Consider the following 6,000-nt stretch of genomic DNA (forward strand, 5'->3'; position numbering starts at 1 on the left):
GTTTGAACTCCAGACTTTGGGCAAGAAACCTGAACCTCAAATTCCTTGATTGTAGCATGGGGTCGATGCTACCCAGCTCAAAGGGCTTCTGTGAGGTGAAATAAGTGAATGCATGGGACCTGACACAGTGCCTGACACAGAGAAAATAATTGAAATATTAGGTCCATTCTCTGTACCAGGGCTCGAAATCAGGGCATTGGTATATTGAAACAAAGACTAATATGTTATTATTATTATTATTATTATTTCACTAACCTCTAACTAAAAAGTCACATTTCTTAAATAATATATGTAAGTAACATTAGCATACACAGTAGCTATGATGTTGACACTAATAGAAATCACAGATATTTTCATAACACAACACAGCTAGTATAGATATTTTAAAAATATTGTTTAGACTCATCACTATTTTGAAATTATGGTAGTTATTAGACCTGCTGCTAGATCTTCTTATTCAATGCATTAATAAGAAAGCACATTACTGTACAAAATTATTTTTAACATTTTGATGGCTATATTTTGTAATTGATTTCCTTTGCAATATTACGTGTTTTATAAATTCTTCATAAACATGCTTTAAATGGGAATTGAAAACATTGAGGAGAGGACTAAAGACTTCAACAAACTGCCACATGGGTTTGCTCTACCCTCTGCTAGTGGTGTAATATTCAGCTATTACAAAATAGATGAAGGCCCTATTGATTGGGACTGTGAATAGATTGGGACCATTTTTCAGATGGGTCTAATTTGGGCTGTTTTATGCAAATATGAGCAGTTTTGGACTTGTAGGTGATTTTGGTTCATATTCAGCGGTTGCTCATTTAATGAGATTTTTACTTGAAATGTGGAATGAAAGTGAACACTTTAACATTTTATCTTTTCTTGACCTCAAAAAGTAATATGAAAAAAAAGGAGATGTGTCCAGATCCCTGAAAGTCATTTTCATATGCACATGCCCCAAGGATCTTAGCGGGTCATTAGGATTTTATGACACTAAGTTATTGGCTTTATTTGTGGCAAAGGTACTGTGAAATAAGATAAGAATCGGCAGCTTGTAAATCTTGCCTCCCTGCAGTTAAAAATAAAAACAGATTCAACCATCATCTGGTTAATATTTCCTTACATTTCGCTAGTTCTCAAACATGCCAAAATATGCCTACTTGCAATGGCTGGAAAATTATACTGCAACTAAAATTATATTTCTTAGCTTCTTATGGAATGCTTTCGCTCTGAGAGCTCAGGAATAATCTAACCAGTGTTTTCTGTTTTTGTTTCATTTTGTTTTTAATTTGTGACAATAATCCAACCAGAAATGTCACCAGGTTTTGTTATAGGGCAAAATACACTTTATAATATTACTTTTCTTTAATATATACTGGAAGCATATTTCTTATTCTAATATGTGGGCAAAGTACATTTTAAAAAGATAGTAGCATAAAAATAATTTATGATGTGGCATATGTAAGTCTGAATCTTGGTTTCATTTATTTATTTATTTATTTATTTATTTATTTAGGTTTGGTACAATTTAAAGACAGACTTTTTACTCCCTACAAATGAATGAGACGGGATCACATTTGTCAACACTCTTCTTATAGCAGCATTCATTTTAAAGGAAGAGGATAGAATTTGACTAATGTTGAGTGCAAACTATTTTTAAATGGTGCCTATTTGCCAAAAATGTTATTTAAAGTGTTGTTGAGATAAATGTGCCATTGACTGCATAGCTGTACTCCTTTTGCAAGGTATTTCTCAGGCAGGTAGATTTTTTTTTTTAACATAGATGAATTTTCTCTCATCTCCTTTCTATTGTTGTCTAGAATGCTTGCTCTGAGTTGTAGGCAAGTAGATTCCTACACAATGTATTTCCTACTCTGGCTTTCAATGTAGCCTTTTTGTTCAACTTGTTCTAATATTTATTCTATAATTTATTTAACAAAAATCACTTCATGTTCAAAGAAACATTCTGATAGTTCAGATGGAGTCCTCTCTGTCTGGAATTAGCATAATAGAGGTTGGACAAAATTTCCTTTCTTACTCAAGTGTTCTAACTAATGGAAGTTCTAGAGGTCCAGCTTCTGCAACAATTTGATCTTTTTCTTGCCAACTGAAACATGACCAGAAATGATCTACAGAGTTCAATTTCGCCTGTGCTCTGTGTTCACTCATTGAGTAATTGATTCATTCACTGAACATCAAATAAGCATTTACCGCACCCGGATGAACAGGCATACTGACTGCAGCTCCACTTATTGAGGAGACATTCCCTCTTCCTTGTCTTTGAGGAACACCACTGAATGTGGCTATAATGCAGCTACCAATCATTTCTGGTTTGCACCCACATACTGAGTCAGCTCATCTGTAAACCAAACTATGGCTTTCTCCTCTTCCTTCAGCTGGTTGTACAGGAACTCTCTCCCACCCCCATACAGCCATAGGAGTGAGTAGGCAAGAGGGTTACTGTAACTGTGGTGAATGACAAGGGATCTGGGCTACCTGCCTGTGCAGCCCATCCAGGCTGTACCATTTCCACCTTAAAATGGACAATTGGCTGCAGCTAGGCCAATCTGAGTAGAAAACGCCTCAGACCTCAGAAAAGTTTTAAGACAGTTACAGTCAAGCTGATGCGAATCCTCAAGCTTTAACAAGTAACCTGTAAAAGAAGTTGTGTATGCTGTAGGAATAGACTTGCCTTGGCATCGCATTGTGCTCATCCACTGGCTGCGAGCAATGCTTGGGACGTCTTGTGGCTAATGTGGGGGTAGTTCCAGAAGGGAAGCAATGGGCTATCCATCAGTTATGGTCCCCTTAACAGGGGTTCTGCATGATGCATTCTGCTGGCTGCTACATCATCAAATTGTGTTCCTTTCCTTCAGAGCACTCGCCACTGTCACCTTTGCTGGATTGTAAACTTCATGAGAGCACAGGCTGCTTTACTCACCATTTGACTTTCAGCACCTAGCACAGTGCCTGGTACATATTAATCCTTAACTATTTTTTCATGAATGTTGAAGTGATGTGCTACTCCAAAACACAACCTTTGTAACTTTCCTTAAAAAAACAAGAAAGAAGATATTCCATTACCCTAAACTGAAGGCACTGCCATCAACATTACAGAGCATCTTGGGCATTGCAACTTGTAAAGTGTGTGCGCTCACCCACAAGCCACATTCAAGCCAACAGTGAACAGGGGCTTGTCTCCAGAACTCCCAGTTGACGTCCTTTTGCAGGCTCCCCCTTGAAAATAACCCCTTCTTCCTTCCTATATTCTTCTTAATCTCATTTCTATAATTTGTTGAAAGAAAGAATCTGTTGTTCAACTACACTAGGAAGTGAATTACAACAAAGCAAAAATGAAAATTTAAGCTAATGGAATGAAATCTCTACAATAGAATTTTCTGACATGGTAGCGGTATGAGGGTAGAAACAGACATGTACTTAAGAGGGAGCAAAACTCTGCTATTGTACCCAGTTACTGCCTATTTTACCTGTGATAAGGCCCTGCATTCCCACAGTAGGCTGTATACTCAACAGTCTAATCACATTTTCTGGACTAAGACAGAAACTTTCAAAACAGAAAAGGGATCCTGGGGAATACATACCTTAACAATAAGCAGAGATCCACATTTTTAAAATGCTTATGGAAATGAAGCAAGACCAAGAGCTGTAGGATATCACCCTGAATTTGCTGACCAAGCTCAGTTTTAAACAAGTTCCTTGCCTAGACTGCTATGATCTCTGACCAGTGTCCAGCAACAAGAAACCCACAATATATGTCATCTATTGTAGAGTTTACAGTGAAAACGCATGCCCAGGCAAAAATTATTATTTATATCTCTATCTGTGTATATAATGTGTTGTGTTGTATTTGTTTATGGCTCTATTTCTCTCAAAGGCAGAAACTTTTAAAGCAGAAACTTGACTTACTCTTTTCTGCCCTCAGCGTCTAGGCTAGCGCCTGGCATACAAGGGGTGCTTAGCAAGTATTTGTCAAATGAATGAAAGATTACTATAGAGAAAGATATCTCAGACCAGGTCCCCAGTCCAAAGTACAGTTGTCCAATGTATCAGAACTGTGTAAAGAGTTAATTCAGATTTCCTTGACCCTACCAGACTATATAATTCATTACCCAACTCTCTCCTTCGTTTTCTACTTGGTAGAGTTGGCTTTGGTGTTAGGTAATACATATGTAATAAAAACTCTAATTACCAGTTAGAGTCATCTGCTTATTATGATACTAGTCTTTTATTAAAACTAGATTTCACTCCACCATGCTCTTGGCTATAAAATAGAGCTCTTTTACTTTCTACCAATTCTATTGGCACTCCTTTTTAATTCAAATACTGCTCTGGGATCAACAATGCAATAAGACATAATTATGTTTTAAGATCCATGAATTGGTTGTGAAAATGCAGGTATTTTCTCTCTAGGTACTTTGCTCCAGGAAATACACTGAGAAGTATATTTTTATCTTGACGTATGGGGATTTACATAGGAATATACCCCTTAGAGTTGGAAGTAGTATTTTGCAGAAATGCTGGAACAAATACCACCCATCACCACTTTATTATGTTCACAATGTACTCCATTATCATCAGTATGTGAGTATAAATCCTCATAAGAAAGCTCCCAGTATTAAAAACCATAATTATAACATGTATTTATTCCAAACATATGTACCACCATTTCAAACTACCCACCAGCTGAATATATTTTGCAGCTTTCAAAATTTGACTGGCGCAAAGATGGCTTTTATAAATGTGATTTATGACAATTTAGGTGCCGAAAACCATCGTAATTACAAGTACTGTAAATGTTTTCTCTCTGCTTAAGTAGCCTCGCTGAGGAGGACAGCGTTCATTTCCTGTGGGCTGGGCCTTTTGGCTCCAGCCTTCTCTGCAGCCAACAGGCTGCTCTGCTCCCAGCTCTGTTTCACCAGTAAAAGATTAACAAAAACTTTTCAGCGCTCAGTTTTCTTTTCCCTCTGGGGCTATCCATTTTCCCATCTCCAAAGAGGGCAGCCTCTCCTAACATATGTTGGAAATTGTTGTTCAACTTCACAGAGTATACAAACACAAGACTTTTCTCCGTCCGTGGTGCCAGAGCAGACGTTTCAATGGAATATTTCATTATAATGCAGAGCCTATGTGCCAGAAAAAAGGCTTTTCAAATGAACTTCATGAGCTTTTTTAATTTTTTTTTTTTACCATGTGGTATCTGGGGTTTCTATAAAGCACAAGAGACTTGACTTTTGGTATAAAAAACTTTAAACTTTTAACCTACCTGGATTCGAACAGGATAATAAATTGTCGAGTAATGACTCTTTGCCAAATGTTAATAAGTTTCATGAAAAGTAAAATCAGAGAGTCGTGGAAAGGCTGTGATACTCTGCATCTTCCTAGCACCTTCCATCTCATTATTTTAAGGCCTCTCTCTTTCTGTCTCTCTCAGTGCACCAATGGGCAGTCAAGCCACAACAAAGGTCAAGTGACTCACCCAAGGTTACAAAGAGAATTAGTGGCAGGACTGATGAGATACCCAGGATTCCTAATTCCCAGTTCAGTGTCGTAGTTTAAAAGGCCCCCATATACCCCTCTTGTAAATTATTCTGTCGTCAGCACTTTTCTTATTATTCTTTGTTTCTGGCAGTTATAAACTCAGAGGTTTAGAAAATGACTTTGTGACAAAACTTAGCCAACAAAATCTCTAGCTTACAGTCAATCATTTCCAAAAGACAGTTTGAAAATCTGTAATTCAGCTACTTTGGGGGTATAGATATGTCTAAATCCAAAGTTCACGCATCTTGGTATGTGTTTGAATTTGAAAGGATGACTACACACAGAATTAAGTTGTGTGTTAATTACTGAGTTTTGGGTTTTTTACTAAATCAACATAAAAGGAGAAGCTGAATTTAAAAAATTTTAAACTCTAATTGCTACAAAAATAACTTATGCTTGATTTATGTACTCCTAAGTTACAGTATAAATGATTATAAA

General features: G+C 36.9%; 1 protein-coding gene across 1 annotated transcript in view; it reads right to left on the reverse strand.

The window, feature by feature from the left end:
- SH3GL2 (SH3 domain containing GRB2 like 2, endophilin A1) overlaps positions 1 to 5,588 on the reverse strand; it is a 796,347-nt gene extending 790,759 nt beyond the window's left edge. Inside the window, exon 1 of the mRNA XM_050761648.1 lies at positions 5,585 to 5,588. The gene's annotated coding sequence lies outside the window, so the exon portion shown is untranslated. The remainder of the gene's footprint in view (positions 1 to 5,584) is intronic.
- Between the last annotated feature and the right edge of the window lie 412 nt (positions 5,589 to 6,000).

This window comes from Macaca thibetana, chromosome 15, assembly GCF_024542745.1.
Source record: "Macaca thibetana thibetana isolate TM-01 chromosome 15, ASM2454274v1, whole genome shotgun sequence".
Lineage (NCBI taxonomy): Eukaryota > Metazoa > Chordata > Mammalia > Primates > Cercopithecidae > Macaca > Macaca thibetana.